The sequence below is a fragment of the Mustelus asterias genome, chromosome 15, assembly GCF_964213995.1.
Source record: "Mustelus asterias chromosome 15, sMusAst1.hap1.1, whole genome shotgun sequence".
Classification (NCBI taxonomy): Eukaryota; Metazoa; Chordata; class Chondrichthyes; order Carcharhiniformes; family Triakidae; genus Mustelus; species Mustelus asterias.
In genome coordinates, this window is record NC_135815.1 from 6,053,790 (window position 1) to 6,077,577 (window position 23,788).

The 23,788-nt window shown below is 48.4% G+C and overlaps 1 protein-coding gene across 5 annotated transcripts in view; it reads left to right on the plus strand.

The window, feature by feature from the left end:
- Positions 1-23,788, plus strand: part of hivep2a (HIVEP zinc finger 2a) — a 222,851-nt gene that overhangs the window by 48,427 nt on the left and 150,636 nt on the right. Inside the window, exon 1 of one of the 5 annotated variants that reach the window (XM_078229397.1) lies at positions 15,537-15,669. The exons of the other annotated variants lie outside the window; for them this stretch is intronic. The gene's annotated coding sequence lies outside the window, so the exon portion shown is untranslated. Of the gene's footprint in view, positions 1-15,536; positions 15,670-23,788 lie in introns of those variants that run through there. 5 annotated transcript variants of the gene reach the window in all.

Here is a 23,788-nt window from a genome sequence, read left to right on the forward strand (position 1 = left end):
AAATTAATGCAAGGTAAGTCCATTCAAAGTCTTCTTTTCATGTCGGAAGATGTGTGAAGCGTCAGTCTGCACAATGGATAACGTCCTGCCACACCTTTAGATCTACCTTTCCAAACATGTTTTATTTTTAAATTCCATTCGTGGGACATGGGTGTCGCTGGCTAGGCCAGCATTTATTGCCCATCCCTAATTGCCCTTGAGAAGGTGGTGGTGAGCTGCCTTCTGGAATCGCTGCAGTCCATGTTCTGTGGGTTGACCCACAATGCCGTTAAGGGAGGGAATTCCGGGATTTTGATCCAGCGACTGCGAAGGAACGGCGATATATTTCCAAGTCAGGATGGTGAGTGGCTTGGAGGGGAACTTGCAGGTGGTGGTGTTCCCATGTATCTGCTGCCCTTGTCCTTTGAGATGTAAGTGGTCGTGGGTTTGGAAGGTGGGTTTGTGTTCTGAGGGCAATCTATTTTTAAGCCATGGAAGATATTAATGTGGCCATTGACTTTCAGATAATGAATTAGATCAAATACAATTTTTCTTCATGTTGGTCTCTCATGGCTTCTGTACATGAGCCTGAATGCAGACAGGAGAGGAATGAATGTGTGTTGTAATAAGTCCTCGGAGGCAGAAGTCCCTTCACCAAAATCCCTTTATTTCCAAGTCTGACAGCAGCATGCAGAGAGCTTTCAGTTCACAGTCTACACTCGGAGTCCCAGAGGAACTGACACACCTGGTTAAGTACAAAGCAAGAGGCTCCCTGATTGGCCCATCAATGTGGCTCTTAATCAGGGAGTTCATATTCTAACCGGCCCACCTCAATTGCCTGATTAAAGTCGTTACACAGGTGTATGTAATTCAACCCCTTAAAGCTACGCAGTCTGTCCTTATTTATTTTTCAAGTTGATTTAATATTATTTAAGGTCAAATGGCAACTGTAAAGAAAGGAGAGATAGTTGAAATATTGGGCTTCCCTGCAGGACAACTTGAGGCACTGGGAGATGTCACACTGTGGTGCTACATACAGTGCCACCAGTGGTCGGAGGATCTCACCACAGCACGAGCATTTTTGCTTCTTTTCAAATAGGAACATACAATGGGAAAGTTGATGCAAATATGAAAACAGTCAGGGTTTGTAACCAGGAATTGTGTGCAAGCAAGTTTAAAAAAATATAGTAGCTGTAATGATACCATTCCTGAGCTCTGAAGCCATGAGCTGCTTGGGGAAACTCAAAGTGAGTTTGTTCTGTGGACCAGTTGTATCAGAAGCTGGCAATGAAACTTTTGAAATAAAAAAGATGATTTTGTTGGATTTCAACATGGTTTTTAGAGATTTTTGTCCCAGTTTTTTTGCAATCCTGTTCCAAACATGCTGCTGAAACCCTCGTCTATGGCTTTGTTCCGCCGTCCCCCCCCCCGCCCTCCATAGAATCCCAACAGTGGAGAAGAGGCCATTCAGCCCATCGAGTCAGCACCAACTCTCTGACAGATTACCTGATCCATGCCCTCTTGTCCTATCCCTGTAATCCGACACATTTCCCATGGCTAATCCCCCTGACCTACATATCTTGACAATCCACCTAACCCACACATCATAGAATCCATAGAATCCCTACAGTGCAGAAGGAGGCCATTTGGCCCATCGAGTCTGCAATCTCACCTAGGTCCTATTCCCGTAACTCCACATATTTATCCTGCTAATCCTCCTGACACTAGGGTCAATTTAGCATGGCCAATCAACCTAACCCACATACCTTTAGAGTATGGGAGGAAACCGGAGTGCCCGGAGGAAACCCACGCAGACATGGGGAGAACGTGCAAACTCCACACAGACAATCATCCGAGGCTGGAATTGAAACTGGGTCCCTGGCGCTGTGCGACAGCAGTGCTAACCACTGTGCCACCGTGCCGCCCACCGTGCTGTCCCTCTGCTTGCTGAATGGACTCCTCATACTTTCCTGAGTTGTAACATGCAGGTGTTTCAGCAACTGTGTTCACTCACAAAGCAGCAAGTATCAGGCTGCCCTGAGCTGACGCGGAAATCTCATCCAGTGAGGGTACAAATCCAGACTTGTTCCCATTTTAATGCTTTTCTAGGAATAACATTTGCATGCTGAGCTTTACACAGGACGCTGCTTTACAACTTAAAATAGTTTTAAAACTCACATCTGCGCTGAGCTAATCAATCTCGAGTGTGGAAACGGGTGGGGCATTGCAATTTTGAAAACTCTGTCTTCAGAATTTGGGCACTGCTGGTGAGGCCGGCATTCACTGTCCACCCTCAGCCCAGGCCTCATTCTTCAACTGCGCCAGGCCGGTTGGTGTCCGCAGTGATTAAAATCAAATTGTGGGCGGCACGGTGGCACAAGGGTTGACACTGCTGCCTCACAGTGCCAGCGACCCGGGTTCAATCCTGGCCTTGGGCCACTGTCTGTGCCGAGTTTGCACGGTCTTCCCGTTTCTGCATGGGTTTCCCTCCGGGTGCTCCGGTTTCCTCCCACAGTCCAAAGATGTGCTGGGCTAGGTTGATTGGCCATGCTAGATTGCCCCTTAGTGTCAGGGGGACGAGCAGGGTAAATAGGTGGAGTAATGGGAATAGGGCCTGGGTGGGATTGTGGTGCAGATTCAATGGGCTAAATTGCCTCCTTCTCCTTCTGTACAAAAAGCCAGAATTGGAGGAGTGTAGTGATCGCAGAGGGTAATAGGCTGAGGTCCTGACGATGGATCATCCAGACTCAAAACGTTGGCTCTATTCTCTCTACACAGATGCTGTCAGGCTTGCTGAGATTTTCCAGCATTTTTCTGTTTTTTGTTTAACTTCTCCCTTGCTCTGTTTAGCTTTGGTGACACTCAGGGTGGGGTTTTCCAGTCACGCTCACCCCAAGACTGGAAAATCCCGCCCGAGGTCAACAGACCTTTGTGTGGTACGTGTCCCGCCTGCTACGATTCTAATGGGAGGCGGGACTAGAAAATTCCGCCTTCTGTGTTCTCGGCTGTGACCCCTCACTTGTTTCCAAAAATTCAATTCCCCCCCCCCCCCCACCCCCTGCCTCCACATGCCTCACCACTCTGAAGAAACAAGGTTCTTTTGCATGGAACTTTTTAAGTCTAAATAGTTGGAGCTCAATGGATGATGCGCAGTTGACAGAACAAGGATATCCCCTTTAAAGTTTCCCCGTCACAATGAAGTGTGAAGCCTGCACAGAAGAGGCAGGCGTGTTCGGACATCAACTCCTGCCTCTGAGTAATGTTCGAAGATATTGACATCACTCAGTGCTCTGTGATCAAATTCACACCCTCCCAAATAAAGCCTCTGAAATGGACATAAATCAAACGTAACGAAACCGACATTTCAATTCAAAGTGAAATCAGTTCTGTCTTTTGTTTCGCTGAGTTGAGGTATTTTGAACTTTTATATTTTTCAGATTTTGATTTGATTTGATTTATTATTGTCACATGTATTGGTATACAGTGAAAAGTATTGTTTCTTGCGCGCTATACAGACAAAGCATACTGTTCATAGAGAAGGAAATGAGAGAGTGCAGAATGTAGTGTTACAGTCATAGCTAGGGTGTAGAGAAAGATCAACTTAGTGCAAGGTAGGTCCATTCAAAAGTCTGACAGCAGCAGAGAAGAAGCTGTTCTTGAGTCGGTTGGTACGTGACCTCAGACTCTTGTATCTTTTTCCCGACGGAAGAAGGTGGAAGAGAGTATGTCCGGGGTGAGTGGGGTCCTTAATTATGCTGGCTGCTTTTCCGAGGCAGCAGGAAATGTAGACAGAGTCACTGGATGGGAGGCTGGTTTGAGTGATGGACTGGGCTACGTTCACGACCCTTTGTAGTTTCTTGCGGTCTTGGGCAGAGCAGGAGCCATACCAAGCTGTGATACAAGCAGAAAGAATGCTTTCTATGATGCATGTTGGTGAGAGTCATAGCTGACATGCCAAATTTCCTTAGTCTTCTGAGAAAGTAGAGGCGTTGGTGGGCTTTCTTAATTATAGTGTCGGCATTGTGGGGACCACGACAGGTTGTTGGTGATCTGGACACCTAAAAACTTGAAGTTCTGACCATTTCTACTTCGTCCCCATTGATGTGGACAGGGGCATGTTCTCTACTATGTTATTGGTTGGAGGGGTTGGGGATTTCCTTTATTTGAGCAGGTTGAAAAGGTTGTTTGATTGGGTTATACGTTAAGGCATTCACTGGTGAAGCATCTGACTCAGTAATTAGGAAGACAAGTGATATGTTGGCCTTCATTGCAAAAGGATTTGAGCACTGTGAGGCAACAGTGCTAGCCACTGTTCCGCCGTGCCGCCCTCATCTAAGGAAGAATGTGTTGGCCATAGAGGGAGTGCAGCGAAGGTTCACCACATAGATTCCTGGGGTGGTGGGATTGTACCACGAGGGGAGATTGAGGAGACTGGGTCGCTATTCCCTCAAGTTCTGATGAATGAGAGATATACAAAATTCTTATTGGGGCTCAACAGGGTAGATGCAGGAAGGATGTTTCCCCTGGCTGGGGGAGTGTCTGGAAACAGAGGACACAGTCTCAGAATAAAGGGTGGGCCATTTGGGACTGAGATAAGGAGGGGTTTCTTCACTCAAAGGCTGGTGAATCTTTGGTATTCTCTATTTCACAGCCTGTGGAAGTTCAGTCATTGAGCATGTTCAAGATGGCGATGGATCGATTATTAGATATTAAAGACATCAGGAGATATGGAGATTGTGCAGGAAATTGGCATTGAGGTCAGTCAGTTATGAATGGCAGGGCTAGCTCAAGGGGCTGAATGGCCTACTCCTGGCTCTTATTTCTAACGCTTTCTGTGGCTAACTTGTCCCTGTCCCAGATGTCACCTTCCATCTCAGAGGCTGCTTCGTTTCCAATAAAGATGAGATCAAGAGATCAATAGTTCATTATTACGCCGTAAACTCCACTCATTGGTATTCATTAAGCAAGACTAGAATTGACAGCAAGCAATCCAAGTTTGCTGGCCTCTGCTTCCTTATCTGTATCTTTATCTCATTTCAATGCACGCTGTGATTCTGTCCCAGAAAGGAAAGAATGAGCGTGAATTTCTGTAGAGTTTTTCCAATCCAAAGTTCACCACTTCACAGCTGAATTAAATGAAGGGTCATTATCTCATCTAAAAGTAACATATATCTTAACAGCACCCTTCTGAAGAAGGTGCCTTCCTCCCAGGACATTGACCGATATTCATCCCTCAACTAATTTAGGGGAGGCGATGGCCTAGTGGTATTATGGCTAGACTGTTCATACAGAAACTCAGCTAATGTTTTGGGGACCCGGGTTCGAATTCTGCCACAGCAGATGGTGGAATTTGAATCCAATAAAAAGTATCTGGAATTAAGAATCTACTGATGACCATGAAACCATTGTCGATTGTCAGAAAAACCAATCTGGTTCACTTATGTCCTTTAGAGAAGGAAATCTGCCATTGTTACCCGGTGTGGCCTACATGTGACTCCAGAGCCACAACAATGTGGTTGACTCTTAACAACCCTTTGAAATGGCTGAGCAAGCCTTCAGTTTCAAGGACAATAAATGCTGGCCTAGCCAGCAACGCCCATGCCCCACGGATGAATAAAAAAAAAACCTAATGTCGCTATATCGGATTGTCTGGTCATTATCTCAGTGCGTCTGCGGGATCTTGCTGTGTCCATATTAGCTGCCATGTTTCCGACACTGGAAAAGTGATTACACGTCAAAAGTACTGCGTTGGGTGTAAAGTGCTTTGGGACGTCCCTCGGTTGAAGGACGCTATATCAGGGCAAGCTTTTCCTTGGGAGCATAGACTCTGTTGTTGACAAATGTACGCAGCCAATCTGTGCAAAGCATCATCCCACGAACATCAACCGATAATGTGCTGTGGTTATGTTAGTCGGGGGCAAGTGCCTCTGCCCTTTGAATAGTGCCGGAGAAATCTGCTTTATACGCCTGACTGGGCAAATGGAGTTTCAGCCTCCTGTTTCATCGGAAAAACAGAGGCCGGAATTTTACCGGCTCAGGGAGCGGCATTCTCCATTGGCCTCAAGCGAGATCCTGTGAGCCTCGGGTGGGCAAGGTGGTAAAATTCCGGCAAGCGTGTCAGGAAAAGAACAGTGGTTGTGTGAAGATAGTTTTGCTATTCCCATTTAAGAGCATAAGAAGGTAAAAAATAGGATCTGGATTTTGCCAGATCTCTGAGCCACTCATGCTTTGCCACTCAGTACGACCATGGCTGGGCTTCTGTTTCAATCTATCTCTGTATCATTTATTCCCCTTGGCATCTAAAACACTACCGATCTCAGTCCTCGACAATTGAATACCCCCTCAGCGAGTTAGAGGATTCCAGAGATTTACCACCCTCTGAGTGAAGACATTTCTCTTCATCCCAGTCTGAAATGTCAGCCCCTGAGTCTATGACCCTCCTAGTTCTCCGCTCTCCAGCCAGGAAGAACAGTCACTCCTCACCCACCAAGTCAAGCCCTCTTCAGGTTTTTATACGTTTCAATGAGATCACCTCTCATTCTTCTAAGTTCAAAGAACATTGGATAGAAACAGAAAGTGCTGGAAATATTCTGCAGGTCTGGTAGCATCTGTGGAGAGAGGAACAGAGTTAACATTTCATGTCTGCATCCTTTCAACACACTTCAAAGAATATTTCCAAAGATAATGGGCCCTTTCAACTCAATCCTTCCGTATTGGCCAACTCTCATCCCAGGAATCAACTTAGTGAACCTATGTTGCACCTCATGCACGGTGGCACAGTGGTTAGCACTGCTGCCTCACAGCGCCAGGGACACGAGTTCGAATCCCGGCTCAGGTCACTGTCTGTGTGGAGTCTGCACGTTCTCCACGTGTCTGCGTGGATTTCCTCCGGGTGCTCCGGTTTCCTCCCACAGTCCGAAAGACGTGCTGGTTAGGTGCATTGGCCGTGGTGAATTCTCCCACGGTGTTCCCGAACAGACGCCGGAGTGTGGCGACTAGGGGATTTTCACAGTAACTTCATTGCAGTGTTAATGTATGTCTACTTGTGGCATTAATAAATAAAATAGACAGACAAGTGTATCCTTCCTTAGATAAGGTGATCAAAACTGCACACTGCACTCCAGATGTGGTCTCACCTGCACCCTATATAATTGCAGCAAGAACTTCCTTACTCTTCTCAGCCGTAGCTGCAGCCAGTGATGTATAAGTGTAGTTCCTGTCCCTCCAGATGTGTGGGTGAGAGCATTTTTGCATAGTCGGTACTGAGGTGAAGCGATGGGTGGTGATGGCAGGTTCTGTCACGAGTTGTGTGAACCAGCTTGTGATGACTAATTCAAGCTCGTTTCCCACTGGTAGCAAGAGAAGTTTGTTGCCACCACCTTTTGAAGCTTGAATCATTGGGGAGACCTGGTGGCTTCAAGGATGGACCATGGAAGCTCCTGGGAACCATTGCTACTTAACACACAATTGACAGCAACATCCAGGAAATTCACTGTGCAGAACAAGACTGGTCTGAGAGATTTATTTTTTCTGCAATCTCTTTGCAACAATGTGCTAACTCCGTCTGGTGATGACTACCTGGTTTCGTTAGTCACATTAGAGGATTGAATGCACTGAATCTCATTTACAGTTCACAGTTTTAGATCCTGTTTCATATGCAGTGGATTAATGCACTATTCACACACACGGTGCTATATTGAAACGCAGCAGACTGTGCAATGGACTCATGGGATTCAATTCCTTCACTTTGTGTGTCCTTTCATCCCTTTTTGTGCAATCCAGTGCAGTACTGAGGGAGCACTACACTGTTAGAGGGTCAGTACTGAGGGAGCGCTACACTGTCAGAGGGTCAGTACTGAGGGAGCACTACACTGTTAGAGGGTCAGTAATGAGGGAGCGCTACACTGTCAGAGGGTCAGTACTGAGGGAGCACTACACTGTTAGAGGGTCAGTACTGAGGGAGCACTACACTGTTAGAGGGTCAGTACTGAGGGAGCACTACACTGTTAGAGGGTCAGTACTGAGGGAGCACTACACTGTTAGAGGGTCAGTACTGAGGGAGCACTACACTGTCAGAGGGTCAGTACTGAGGGAGCACTACACTGTTAGAGGATCAGTACTGAGGGAGTGCTGCACTGCCAGAGGGTCAGTACTGAGGGAGCACTACACTGTTAGAGGATCAGTACTGAGGGAGTGCTGCACTGCCAGAGGGTCAGTACTGAGGGAGTGCCGCACTGTTGGAGGGTCAGTACTGAGGGAGCACTACACTGTCAGAGGGTCAGTACTGAGGGAGCACTACACTGTTAGAGGATCAGTACTGAGGGAGTGCTGCACTGCCAGAGGGTCAGTACTGAGGGAGTGCCGCACTGTTGGAGGGTCAGTACTGAGGGAGCACTACACTGTTAGAGGATCAGTACTGAGGGAGTGCTGCACTGCCAGAGGGTCAGTACTGAGGGAGTGCCGCACTGTCGGAGGGTCAGTACTGAGAGTGTGCCGCACTGTCAGAGGGTCAGTACTGAGGGAGTGCCGCACTGTCGGAGGGTCAGTGCTGAGGGAGTGCCGCACTGTCAGAGGGTCAGTACTGAGAGAGTGCCTCACTGTCAGAGGGTCAGTACTGAGGGAGTGCCGCACTGTCAGAGGGTCAGTACTGAGAGAATGCCGCACTGTCAAAGGATCAGTACTGAGAGAGTGCCGCACTGTCAAAGGATCAGTACTGAGGGAGTGCCGCACTGTCAGAGGGTCAGTACTGAGAGAGTGCCGCACTGTCAAAGGATCAGTACTGAGAAAGTGCTGCACTTTTGGAAGTGCTGTCTTTTGGATGAGATATTAACCTGAGACTCTGTTTGCCCTCTCACTATTTCAAAGAAAAAGTGGGCATTCTCCTCTCCCTGATATCCTGTCCAGTATTTATCTCTCAATCAACATCCAACCATTCTCACATTGCTGTGTCGGGGATCTTGCTGTGTGTAAAGTGGCTGCTGCATTTCCTAAGTTACAAGAGTGATTACATTTCAAACGTCGTGAATTGTCAGAATATTTAATTGTACTACATGTAAGGCTGTGTGTTTGTAAAAGGCGCTATATAAATGCAAGTCTTTTATTATTACAAAAATTACCTCCCTCGATGTTGAGACACATTTTGTTTCCACGTTAGGTAAAGGTTACCTTTGGTAAAGATTAGTGTTTCATCCTATTCATAGAATCATAGGGTCATTCAGTATGAAAGGAGGCCATTCAGCCCATCTTTCTTGTGTCAGTTCTTTGAAAGAACTATCCAATTAGTCTCACTTCCCCTGATCTTACTCATAGCCCCGCAATTTGTTTCTTTTTCAAATATTTAGTCAACACCCTTTTGAACGTCACTGTTGTATCTGATTCCATCCCCTCCCAGGTCGATGCATTGCAGATCACAACAACCCATTGTACAAAATAATTCTCCTCATCTCCCCTTTGCTTCTTTTATCAATGATCTTAAATCTGTGGTGACTGCTCACCAACCCACCTGGCAGTGGAATTTCTCCCTTCCTCGTTGCTCTATCAAAACCCCTTGGCTGAGTAAGGTTTCTCCTCATGCTTGTTACACAACATGCTTAACCCTGTGTTTAATTTCCCTGAATCACAAAGTGAGAAGGCTGTTGGGAGACAGGTTCTTCTCACCCCTTTGTATAAGAGTCAGGGGTGAATCATTTCACATTGCTCAAGGTGCAGAGTTTTGGTGTTGTTAAATCCCGGGAATGGGGAGGGGTAATCTCAATCAGTGCCCCTACTTCTGAGCACCAACCAGGAGCTTCCTGCTCTGTGTGTACAAGCCCCCATATATGTGTGTGTGCACGTGTATGTGTGTGTGCGTACCTGTGTGTACGCATGTGCATATGTGCAAGCCCTCAGATGTGTATGTGTGTGCGTGCGCACAGGTGTGTATGTGTGCAAGCCTGCAAATGCATGTGTTACATGTATGCACAGCCAAGTTTGCACATCATAGAATCATTGAATCTTACAGTGCCATTCGGCCCATCGAGTCTGCACCGGCCACAACCCATCCAAGCTCTATCCTCATAACCCCATGCATTTACCTTAGCTAGTCCCCCTGACACTAAGTAAAGTAAAGTTTATTTATTAGTCACAAGTAAGGCTGACATTAACACTGCAATGAAGTTTCTGTGAAATTCTCCTAGTCGCCACACTCCGGCGCCTGTTCAGCTCAATGCACCCTAACCACTATGTCTTTCAGACTGTGGGAGGAAACCGGAGCACCCGGAGGAAGCCCACACAGATATGGGGAGAATGTGCAAACTCCGCCAGTGACCCAAGCCGGGAATCAAACCTGGATCCCTGGCGCTGTGAGGCAGCAGTGCTAACCACTGTGCCACCTGTGTGCATGCATGTACGCCAATGTGTGTTCATGCGACGGCATTTGCATTACATATATGTGGGTGCCTGTGTGTGTACCTATATGTGCATGTATGTATGTGTGTCTGTGTGTGAGCACATATGGAGAATGGGTTGTGATGTCCATTCTATTGCTGAATCGCTCTTGGTTTGGGATGGGGTAGGGTTGTGGTGTTGGGAAGACATGGCTGAGTAAAGGACAGGGGAGTGGGGTAGCTGGATTGTCCTTGCAGAGAGATGGCTTGGATATGATGGGCCAAATGGCCTCCTTCTGCATTGTAGGCATTCTGTGATTCTATCAGAGCTCTTTTAAGAAGAGCGGATTTTGTTGGCACCAGATGCCACCCTGATTTTTGTGTGGATTTTGCTGGATAATTTTGAATAAGTGCTGAAAGATTCATCAGTGTTTGCGCTAGAATCGAATTCTGAGACAACTGTTGCCTTAATTCATGCGCTCAATGACAATTTGTTAATTATAACACGTGTGAAGTTTATTCAGTTCTACCGATGATTAATATGCTGCGGTGGTAATTGGATAAAATGGAATGGAATTTCTTCCCCCCATCCATCTCGGATTTTGCTCCTCTCTTCTCCTTAGCACCCAACATGCCCTGGTTGAGGATGCAGTGTTAGAGGCACCATCTGTTCCTTCATATTTCTCCACAGAGGCCATTCTTCATATGTGAGTGCTGAGTCTGTGCGTCATTATCGTGGAGCTGGACACTGCCCCACTTCACATCCACATGCTATCCTGTGGGAATCACAGATTAACAAAAGAGCATAAGAAATAGGAACAGGAGTAGGCCATTCGAGCCTGCTCCGCTAGGATCATGGCTGGTCCGACATTCCTCATGACCCCTTCCAGCCCTTTACCCATAACCCTTGACTCCCTTACTGATCAAAAATCTATCTATCTCAGCCTTAAATAGACACAAGTGCTGGAATCTTACCGCCTCGCCCACCCAAGGCTCGTAAGATCCCACCCGAGGCTAGGAGAGAATGCCATTCTGCGAGACTCGCCCGCTCTGGAACCGGGGCGGGCGTGGCGGTAAAATTCCGGCCAAGGACTCTGCCCCCATTGTTCTCTGCGGCAAGGAGTTCCAAATACTCAAACCCTCTGAGAGAAGAAATTCCTCATCTCAGTTTTAAGTTGGCCGCCCCTTTATTCTGAGACTCTGCCCCCTGGTCCGCGACTCTCCCATGAGGGGAAACATCCTCTCAGCATTTACCCTGTCAAGCCCCTTAAGAACCCAATATGTTTCAATGAGATCACCTCTCATTCTTCTAAATTCCAATGAGTCCCAACCTGTTTAATCTTTCCCCATAAGACAATCCCTCCATACCGAGGATCACCCCAGTGAACCTTCTCTGAACTGCCTCCAATTAAATAACATCTTTGCTTCAATAAGGACACCAAAACTTCTCTCAGTAATGGATGAAATTAGGAAGGTAGGCAGACACTTGTGTCACCTTGGCTGAACATGGGGTTGAAAATGGAACCCTATTGGCCATGCTTCACCATTATCTCCGGTGAATTGGGGAATGGGGGACAAGACGACATGGGGCCACATTTCACGTGGTGTCAGTTGCTAAGCTCAGGAATTCCCTCCCTGAACCTCTGCGTCTCGCTACCATGTTTTCTTCCTGTGAGACACCCCTTAAGAAGCTCTTTGACCAAGATCTTATGGGCGGCACGGTAGCACAGTGGTTAGCACTGCTGCTTCACAGCTCCAGGGTCCCGGGTTCGATTCCTGGCTCGGGTCACTGTCTGTGTGGAGTTTGCACATTCTCCTTGTGTCTGCGTGAGTTTCCTCCGGGTGCTCTGGTTTCCTCCCACAGTCCAAAGATGTGCGGGTTAGGTTGATTGGCCAGGTTAAAAATTGCCCCTTAGAGTCTTGGGATGCGTAGGTTAGAGGGATTAGTGGGTAAATATGTGGGGGTAGGGCCTGGGTGGGATTGTGGTCGGTGCAGACTCGATGGGCCGAATGGCCTCCTTCTGCACTGTAGGGTTTCTATGATCTTGCGAGCTGCCCCAATGTCTCCTTCTTGGTGTCACACATGACATTTCTGTGAAACACCCTGGGACAATTTGTTATCTTAAAGACACCACATAAATATGGGGCAGATGTGGGATCACTTGTGTCACCCTGTCTGAACATTGGATTGGAAATGGAACCCGAATGTCTGTGCTTCGCCATTATCTCCAGTGAATGAGGGAATGGTTGGCAGTCAGCAGTTAGGAAGGCAAATTCAATGTTAGCATTCCTTTCTAGAGGGCTAGAATACAAGAGCAGGGATGTACTGCTGAGGCTGTATAAGGGTCTGGTCAGACCCCATTTGGAATATTGTGAGCAGTTTTGGGCCCCATACCTAAGGAAGGATGTGCTGCGTTAGAGGGGGTCCAGAGGAGGTTCACAAGAATGATCCCAGGAATGAAGAGTTTGTCATATGAGGAGCGGTTGAGGAGTCTGGCTCTATACTCCATGGAATTTGGAAGGATGAGGAGGGAACTAATTGAAACTTACAGAATACTGAGATGCCTGGACAGAGTGGACGCAGAGAGGATGTTTCCACTAGTGGGAGAGACTAGAACTCGAGGGCACAACCTCAGAGTGAAGGGACACTTCTTTAAAACTGAGACGAGGAGGAATTTCTTCAGCTGGAGGGTGGTGAATCTGTGGAACTCTTTGCCGCAGAAGGCTGTGGAGGCCAGGCCATTGAGTGTCTTTAATATTGAGGTAGATAGGTTCTTAATCAATAAGGGGATCAAGGGTTATGGGGAGAAGGCAGGAGAATGGAGATGAGAATCATATCAGCCACGATTGAATGGCGGAGTAGACTCGATGGGCTGAATGGCCTAATTCTGCTCCTATATCTTATGGTCTTATGGGGAAAATGGGTTTAAGCTTGGGCGGCACGGTAGCACAGTGGTTAGCACTGCTGCTTCACAGCTCCAGGGTCCCAAGTTCGATTCCCGGCTCAGGTCACTGTCTGTGTGGAGTTTGCACATTCTCCTCGTGTCTGCGTGGGTTTCCTCCGGGTGCTCCGGTTTCCTCCCACAGTCCAAAGATGTGCGGGTTAGGTTGATTGGCCAGGTTAAAAATTGCCCCTTAGAGTCCTGGGATGCGTAGGTTAGAGGGATTAGTGGGTAAATATGTGGGGGTAGGGCCTGGGTGGGATTGTGGTCGGTGCAGACTCGATGGGCCGAATGGCCTCCTTCTGCACTGTAGGGTTTCTATGATTTCTATGATTCTAAGCTTGAGGCTCCATCATGAAGGCCTCGGTGTGTCTGCTTCTGCTTTGGGAGTGTTGACTTACTGCAGGATGTGGTGTTTGTGATTGTTACATTCTGAGCAAGAATCCCCCCTCCACAAATCCCCCAGCACCTCAGACACACACCTTCCTTGCGGCTCACCCTCTTTCCGAGTCTTGCTGCACCCTTGATGGCTGCTCTTCGAAAGAAAGAATCTGCATCTACATAGCACCTTTCATGCCCTCAGGACATCCCAAAGGGTGTTACAGCCGGTGAAGCACAATAAGGTGGAAAAATGTTTTGAGTTGTAATTGAACGGATGGTTGAGTCGTAAATCAGTCATGCTGTAATGTCAGGAACCTGAGTCATATTTAAATTAATGGGAACAAGATTATACGTCACCTCGATGGTATCCGCCTCTGCAGTGCACAGACTGAAAAACAGATTTGATAACCCCAATTTGCAGTCCCTTTTACTGGGTGGGGTGGCTCCCCCAGCCTGCTCAGTCACCACACTCACTCCCTGATCATACAGAGGCCCCCTGGTCAGCATTCACCTGTTCAGCTGTCATCTTGTGTAGGGTGGTAGTGGTTGCAAAGGGACAGAACAAGCAGAATGAGAAAGGATGTCTCAGGGCTACAAGAGGTTAATGAGAGGGGGAAGGAGAGAGATAGAGATTGAGGGAGAAAGATAATGGGGAGATAAAGAGAGTGGAAAGGGAAGAGAGAGAGAGAGACAAAGACTGTGGGGGCAAGGGGAGAAAGGAAGAGAGGAAAGGGAGAGAGAGAAGCAGAGGGAAAGGGGAGAGAGAGGGGGAAGGTGGGAGAGAGAGGAAGAGGGAGAAGGTGGGAGAAAGACAGAAAGAGTGAAAAGAGAGGGGTGAGCAGAAAGTGAAAGTGGAGAGATAGTGAAAATGAGAGACAGGGGGAGAGAGAGGGTAAGGGGGGAGAGAAAGAGGGAGAGGGGAGAAAGGGAGGTGGGCAGAGACAGAAACAGAAAGGATGCGTGGAGAGAGAAAGAGAGAGAGTGAGAGAAAGAGAGACGGAGGGAGAGGGGTAAGTAAGGGTGAGGGAAAGAGAGGGGGGGGGAGAGAGAGGTAGAGAGAGGCAAAGGGGAGGGGGAAAGAAAGAGGGGGAGAGTGGGAGTGGGAAAGGAACAGACACCCAGGGATAGGGAGAGAGTGTGGAAAGGGAGAGGGGGGAAAGATTGAAGGAAAAGAGAGAGGGAGAGAGAAGGGGAAAGGGAAAAGAGTGGGAAAGTGGAGAGAGAGAGAGAGAGAGAAGCAATGACAGAGGGAAAGGGGTGAAAGAGGGAGAGAGGGAGAGAAAGGCAGAGAGAAGGAGAATCCTGCCCATATCTGTACCTTCATACACTCCTGCTCTGAATACCCTCAACACACTATTTCATTCATGAAATATACACATTTTATGAGCAAAGTGAATACTTTCTTTTCCACACTGGGTGAATGGTGCCCTTTAGTTGGGGTTCCGTCAGTGTGCACACCCCAGCTGTGTGTGTCACCGCCGACCAACCTCACTGTAAACATGTCAGGTCGAAAAAGACAAAATCTCCCCTCAGACGCCAGCCTGCTTTTACCTGTCAGGCGCTGATGTATTTTTTGTATTTCTGCTCCAGCAGCCCTGCCTGTGAGTCAGTGCCAGGGGCTGGTCGCTTCTCAGCCAACCCCACGAAGGGCCCTATAGCTATTTCTGTACGTGGATGTACATCAGCTCTGGGTATTTTCTCTGGTGTTGGAGCTGACATCAGTATCGTCTCAGACACACACACACACACTCTCACGATCCAGTCAGCCTTTTGCCTTATGATTGATAGCAGCCCCCTGGAGCTCCTGTGCAGTTCACACTGGTGACCTCAGAGGTTGGACAAGAGGAATTTCCAGGATTAAATGATTAAAGATTAAAGAGGTTGCTGTGGCTGTAAACAGAGATTGCCATATTATCTCGCTCCAGTCCTACCCTTGGGTTTTATGATAAGGGGGACTCATTTCACTGGGCTTTTACGAGCCGGCTTTTAATGGAACCTCAAAGGTAATTAAGCATATTTATTTTCGCTTTCTTTTACATGGATGTTTGAGCGAAGCCTTGCTGTGTAGAAGCAATAAGAAGATTGGTTTCGGTTTAAAATGCAGAATTGTAACCGGTGTCATTTGAGCGAATGTGTTATTTTTTTTTGCCCAACTTTTGACAAACTAAGAGGTAGAAGCGGAGTTCTTATTCCGGTTTTTGAAATGTCATGGCATGTGTTTTGTATTCTTTACCAGGCTGTGTTGAACCTGCTGTCTGATGCTTTCTTTCTTATCCTGCAAATGCATGTTGTTTTCCGCCCCAGTGGGCTGTGAGAAGTGAGGATATGCATGTGTCCAGTTTCCTGTGATCTGGTTAACTGCACTAAGCGTTGTTGAAAATGTTTGTCGATATGTCTTCTTTTCTGCGGGGTGTTGAGATTCTGCAACAGTTATCGGTTTGAGAACTTTCACAGGAGAGGGAGAGAGAGAAAGCTACTAGATTTGTCTGGAGCAGATTTGACATGTTGCACCTTCTGCCTCTGGCACTCTGTTCCCGACACTCTGAACCTCTCTGCTCTGGGAACGGTCAGGAGCACGGATACCAATCTCTCGCTGGGAAATCCACAATTTGATCGCTAACATTGCAGTCTCTCTCTCTCTCTCTCTCTCTCACTCCTGTGTTCTCCTCGCTCTTCCCAGAGCCCATAACATCCCCCAGGGTGGCTGAACCTCCATAATATCTCCAGGGTGAGTCAGAATGTGCCCAGCAGCCCCCAAGGCATCAGTCTGTGTCCAGCAGCCCCCCGGGGGTCAGTCCGTGTCCTACAGTCCCCAGGGGTCAGTTTCTGTCCATTAGATCCCCAGGGGTCGGTCTGTTCAGTAGCCCCCAGGGGTCAGTCTCTATCCATTAGCTCCCCAGGGGTCAGCCTCTATCCATTAGATCCCCAGGGGTCAGTCTGTGTCCAGCAGCCCCCAGGGGTCAGTCTCCATCCATTAGATCCCCAGGGGTCACTCTCTATCCATTAGATCCCCAAGGGTCAGTCTGTGTCCAGCAGCCCCCTGAGTTCAGTCTGTGTCCAGCAACCCCCAGGAGTCAGTCTGTGTCCAGCAGCCCCCAGGGATCAGTCCATGTCCAGCAGCCATCCAGGCGGCAGTCTGTGTCCAGCAGCCCCCAGGGATCAGTCCATGTCCAGCAGCCATCCAGGTGGCAGTCTGTGTCCAGCAGCCCCCAGGGTCAGTCTCCATCCATTAGACACCCAGGGGTCAGTCTGTGTCCAGCAGCCCCCAGGGGGCAGTCCGTGTCCAGCAGCCCCCACAGGGGTCAGTCCGTGTCCAGCAGCCCCCACAGGGGTCAGTCCGTGTCCAGCAGCCCCCAGGGGTCAGTCCGTGTCCAGCAGCCCCCACAGGGGTCAGTCCGTGTCCAGCAGCCCCCAGGGGCCAGTCCGTGTCCAGCAGCCCCCAGGGGTCAGTCTGTGTCCAGCAGCCCCCAGGGGTCAGTCCATGTCCAGCACCCCCCAGGGGTCAGTCTCTGTGATTGGGGGCGGGGGGGGGGGGGGTTTGGGTTGCAGTCCCTCCGTAACCTGTTATACCTCCTCCCGATGCCATCCTTTCCCGCTTGCTTGAAGATGATTAAAATTGAATGACCTAATCATTTGAATTAAGCAATATTAATGACACTGCGAACTGGAAGATTAGTGCTCAAAAATGTAATTATTGGATATTTTGAATTACAGTCTCGGGAAGGAAGAAATGATTGGTTCATTGTGGAGCAGATTTTTGATCTATCGCTGTCTTTGTCGGGGCACTGATATTTTTACTTCATTCGCTTTGTTTCTTTTATTCTCAAATTGCATGAGTAATTGTTGCACAGTTTGTTTTTTTCTGTGGGAGGGTCGGTGATAGCAGCTTGTGTTTGCGATGGATCTGGCAGCGATGCACTCCTGTACGGAGCGGTGCAGTCAAACTGTGTTCTTGGTAGCTGCTTGACAGGTTGGATTGGACAATGTGTCATGTGGTTGGAGTGTCATGGGCTGTGATGGCCAATGGCTGCCAGCTATTACCATTCTCTCTCTCCCGCCCACTTCCCCACGTGTCACCCTGCCGTCCTGAGCCTCGCTGCCAAGTAGCCGAGAGCTTTGCTCAACAATAGCTTACATTTGTATAGCACCCTTAACATGGCAAAATATCCCAGTGTGCTCCTCAGGAGCAATATCAGATGATATTTAACACCGGCTGGCGCAAAGAGATAATAGAACAGGGCTCAGTCAAAGAGAGAGGTTTTAAGGGATGTCTTGAGAGAGGGAGGGATGGGGAGGTTTAGGAAGGGAATTTGAGAGTTTAGGCCCTCATCATCCTCTGGACCACTCTTGGGGCTCTGACTTCCACCATTATAGAAAGCTTAACCAACCCATCAACCCCAGACTCTAAACCTTTCGGTGAATTGGCAGATCTGGTTTCAGACCACTATGAGCCTAAACTGTCTTTTATATTGCAACACTACCGGTTGAAGACAGCAACTATTCTTCCTGGGCAAGGAGCAGAACCCATCCTTCTGGGAAGGGACTGGCTACAGAAAATCCACCTGGACCGGCAACAGATCGTTAAAATGGGTACTGGCAATTTATACAAAGTGTTCCAAGAAGGCCTTGGGATGATTAGAGGGCCAAGGTCTACGTGGACCGACCTAAATACTTCAAGGCATGACTGGTCCCCGATGCCCTATGTGCCAAAATAGAGGCTGAATCGGAGGAACTTGGCATTATACACTCAATATAATTTGCTGAATGGGCCACGCCAGTAGTTCCAGTTTTAAAGCCTAACAATTGGGTCTGTCTCTGTGGGGATTATAAATTGACGGTCTCCCGCTTAGGCAGGTACTCAATACCGTGCGCAGAAAACCTGCATGCGTAACTGGCTGGGTGTCACATATTTTCCAAATTAGACATGAACCACGCCTACCTCCAACTGGAGCTTGTGGTGTCACCCGGGAAGTATGTCACCATAAATACTGACAATGGACTGTACGAGTATACCCGCTTACCCTTTGGGGTGTCTTCGCCTTGCGCCATTTTTCAAAGGGTGATAGAGAACGTCCCCTCAAGGGGTGTCCGGAGGGGCAGTCTATCTGGATGATGTTTTTATATCAGGAGACACTGCAAAGGAACGTTTGGAGGAAGTCTTACGGCTTCTGACTGATGCTGGGGTCTGATTAAAAAGGGAAGAATGTGTGTTCCAGGTTGATGAGGTAACGTATCACAGATACTGAGCCGACGAGGATGGATTTCACCCTGTCGAAGAGACGGTGAAGGCCAGAAAAGGGGCTCCGAATCCAAGGAACACAATGGAGTTGAAGTCTTTACTGGAAAATTCATGTCGAACTTGGCGAGTCCATTGGCTTCCCTCCACACAAATGCCACAAGAGAAAGCCTTTGCAAACATCAAACAACAATTGCTGTTCACAAAGATACCAGCCCATTATGGTCCTCCGAGACCACTCATTGTAATCTGTGACACCTCCCCCTATGGGATAGAAGCAGTATTACGGGAAACTCCACCCTCTTAAAAACTCAAGAGCCAGTCATCTGGACGATGAAGATTCTGGCCCAGACGTGGAGACAGAGGGGGCAGACACCCAGTCAGAGGTCGCTGCAGAGGATCAGCCCCCTGTAGTGGATCTTCGGCACTCCTCACTGAAGAAGCGTTCACCTAGCCATTACATTCCCCGCTGACCAGACGCTACAAACAATAGAGTTAGACCCTGGGCATAGAAATGAAGATGGCCACATCATCATGGGAATGAGGGGAAACCCTCAGGCTGAGGGGATTGTGGGGCAGGGGGAAGGGGGGGAGGCATGTGATAACCCCCATGAGGGAATCACTGATTGATCGCCCTGCGGGCCTCGCTGAGTGTGAGCTCCTCTGGCAACAGGTCGTGGTCTGCCCAGCTGGAACACATTTCCTCAGCCTTTTACAAGGCAGGCCCAGGACTGGGCCTGCTGAACTATAGTCCCAGGCAGGGATTAGTGTGTGTACACCATGGTAGTGGATTTACGTTGCATTCTGTAAGAAACCATGTTCCTTTCCAGTCATGCCTCCTGAGTCATTACAACACCCCTCAACCAATATCATTAAAGACAGGGGTAATTTGGTAATTCATCACATTCTTGTTTGTGGGAGCTTGCCGTGCACAGATTGTCCGCCTCTTTTCCTGTATTCCACCAGTGCTAACACCTCAGAAGCACTCCTTTGGTTGTGCAGCGCTTGGACATGGCCTGAGGGTATGAAAGGTGCTGTATAAATACATCTTTCATTTCTTTGGGACTTGTACAATGCATGTGGAGACGGTGAAATCAGCGCACCTGTCAGAACTGGATTCTAACTACTGTCTTCTGTCACGATGGAGCTATTTTTGTGCAGCGTAAATGATGAAGCTTGCCTATTATAATGAACGCTTAGCTGCTTCCAGTGTGAACCCTGGATCCTGTGCCTTTTAACTGTGTGTCAGAGCGAGTGTGCGGATTGGCAGGCTGGTGAAAGGCTGCACGTTGCCTCAATCTGCACTCTGACTGGGTTTGTTTAAATTGATATTCACAGAAGAATTATTTAAATGCATCGAACAATAAGCAGCGGCTGGTCACAGCGAATGAGAGTGCTGGGCTGTGTTTAGGCATTGCCTTCTCACTACGTCCTGCGTTGACTGAGCATTGTGACCTGTTGCCAAGATGTGAACTGGACTAGATTGCAGGATAAGGAAGGGGGTGGGTGGGGGGGAGGAGGCAGGTGCAGGGAGGTGGTAGATGCAGGGCGGGGTCTAAAGAAAATCAGCTCCAGCCTTGAGACTTGAAACTCTTTCGTAACTATTGGTCCCGGCAGGAAACGGGATGGTGTTGAGTGTCAATGACCGTCGTAACGAAACCAATAAGGTGGCCTCAATGTCTACCTTTCAACTCGGGTCGTGCATTCCAAAGTCGGCAAGAGCTGGGTTCGCGGGGGTACAGCCGGCGATGCCGGTTCGGAACTCGGTATTGCCAGCAATGCGGGTTGGAAGCCGGGTATGGATGCAGAGGCAGATTTGGTTTGCACATCCCCATTTCATTGACAGACATCCTTTGATCTCCGTGTTGCAACATATTTTTTGATTCCTCACGCTCTGCCTGGAGAAATCTATCCTCCTGTCACTCATGCAACTTGCATCCTTGATTTGATGAAATAGCAACAACTGTTCACAAATCTTCAATTAATCTCATGTGGAAGCCGAGGAATGTGGGACCAGAAATAGTCCATATCACTCCTGGTTCCAGTTCCACCAGCTGATAAGATCATGGCTGATCTGTGACCTCATGGCATTTAAAGATCTGCCTTTGCCCCATATCCCCATTTTGGCTCATAAAAATCTATCAGTCTCCATTTTAAACTTGCCATTGATCGAGAATCAATTGCCTTTTGTGAATGAGCGTTCCAAACTTCTGCCACGATTGAATGGCAGAGCAGACTCGATGGGCTGAATGGCCTAATTCTGCTCCAATACCTCATGGTCTTATGGCCACACGTTGGGTGAGGAAAGTCCAAAGATGTGCGGGTTAGGTTGATTGGCCCTGCTAAAATTGCCCCTTAGTGTCCTGAGATGTGTAGGTTAGAGGAATTAACGGGTAAATGTGTAGGGATATGGGGGTAGGGCCTGGGTGGGATTGTGGTTGGTTCAGACTCGATGGGCCAAATGGCCTCTTTCTGCACTGTAGGGTTTCTATGATTTCTATGAAAGGCTTCCAACTTTCATTCCTGATAGGTCTAGCTCCAACCTTTGACCTTGTCCCCCTAGTCCTCCTGCTCCTTCAGGTTGGCAACCATGGATTTCCATTGGATTGGAACATCATGTGTTTCCCATGGCTGAACCCCCTAACTTACACATCTTCCGACACTAAGGGGCAATTCAGCATGGTCAATCCACCTAACACGCACATCTTTGGAGTGTGGGAGGGAACAGAGCACCCGGAGGAAACCCACGCAGACACGGGGAGAATGTGCAGACTCTACACACACAGTGATCCGAGGCCGGAATTGAACCTGGGTCCCTGGCGCTGTGAGGCAGCAGTGCTGACGTACCATTGTGCCAACGTACCACCCCCTAACCACTGTTGAGCCACATTATGAAAGCACCTTCAGTGGCCACCTAAAAACCCGACACCAATCTGGCAGCACAGCAAGATCCCAAGTAACATTAAATGAATGAGCAACCAGTTAGCCTGGTTCTTGGCGATGTTGGTTAGCTGATTTAGACACCGGGGGGAGAAAAATTACCTCGCTGTTTCCTCATAACAGCACCATGGGATAGTTTAGCCAAATTTAAAAGTGCAGACGGGAATTAAGCTTCAAGATCTCATCTGGAGGGTTGTCCCTTCAATCCCTGCAGCCCTCGATTGACTGACATGTCTGTGCCCAAGTGCCTTGTGAGGCTTTGAACTCTTAACCCCGAGTTAGCATTGTTAGCATTGAGACTACTGAGCTTTACACTGTGGAGTGAGTCTCTAGGTCTATAAATGACGTCCATTAATCAATTGTGCTTGTGGCTAATCCCGTTCATTGGCATGCCAAATAAAATTACCATCCTGCCGCTGCTTCCTAACCGCGCTGCCACTCAGTAATCGTTGTTTCGGCAGTGACAGTGGAGATTCTCCTGTAAAGCAAAGTTTCCCCATGAGTGGGAATAGAAACAGGATGTTGGGGATGCTCAGCAAATCTGACTGCCACTCTGAAGAGAGAAGCAGAGTCAATGTTTCAGGGCTATGAACCCCCGCTGGAATTGGAAAATGTTAGCAAGTCAATCGGGCAGAGATTTTACAGAACCGTAGAATCTACAGTGCAGAAGGAGGCCATTTGGCCCATTGAGTCTGCACCAACAACACTCCCACCCAGGTCCAATCCCCGTAACCCCACATATTTACACTGCTAATCTCCCTGACACTAAGGAACAATTTAGCATGGCCAATCAACCTCACCTGCACACCTTTGGAGTGTGGGAGGAAACCGGAGCACCCGGAGGAACCCCACGCAGACACGGGGAGAACGTGCAAACTCCACACAGCCAGTGACCCGAGGCCGGAATTGAATCTGGGTCCCTGGCGCTGTGAGGCAGCAATGCTAACCACTGTGCCACCGTGCCGCCCATTTAATCTGATTGGTCATTGATCTGAAACATTAACTTGGTTTATCTGTCTACAGAAGCTACTGGGCCTGCTGAGTTTTTCCAGCATTTTCTGATTTTATTTTGGGTTTTGAGTATCCGCAGTTTCCGAGTGAAGTTGTTGCTTTGTATACAGGCTTGAAGGTAGCGCTTTCCTGATTGGTTGAAAGAGTTGGTAACATCTTGATATCTTCTTTTTAATTGGCTGACAGGACTTGCCTGGTGACACAATTTGCTACCCAATGTCAGCCACATAGAACCAGAGAAAAGATGCAGCACAGAAGGAGGCCATTCGGCCCATCTTGTCCGTGCCAGCCCAAAGACACCCAGGTGCCCTTTCTAATCCCACCTTCCTGCACCCTGGCCCAGAGCTCTGTAGCTTACAGCACTCAAGGTGCTGATCCAGGTACTTTTTAAAAGAGTTCAGAGTCTCTGTCTCCACCACCAACTCAGGCAGCGAATTCCAGACACCCAGCACCGTCTGCGTAAAAAACCTCTTCCCCGAGTCCCGTCTACATCGACTGCCACTTAGCGTGGATCTTTGTCCTCTGGTTCTAGAATTCTCCACAAAGGGAGACAATTGTATCCTGTCTGCTCTATCTCTTCCCCTCATCATTTTGTACACCTCTATTAAATCACCCCTCAGCCTTCAATTCTCCAGAGAAAATAACCCCAACCTTTCCAATTTCTCCTCACAGCCTCACGTTTCCAGCCCTGGCAACATTCTGGTAAACCTCCTCTGCACTCTCTCTCTCTCCAGAGCAATTCCATCCTCCCTGTAAGGTGGTGGCCAAAATGGTACACAATCTTAAGAGTCCTGCGTTCAAAACCTTTGACCAAAGTTGGCAGATCTCTTTGGGGGCTGTGATAGGGGGCAAGTGGGGCCCTGTGTGCATGGATTAGGAGGTGCAGAAAATTAGGCCACCTTTACTACCGTGCCAATTGATGCTGTTTCCTGCCT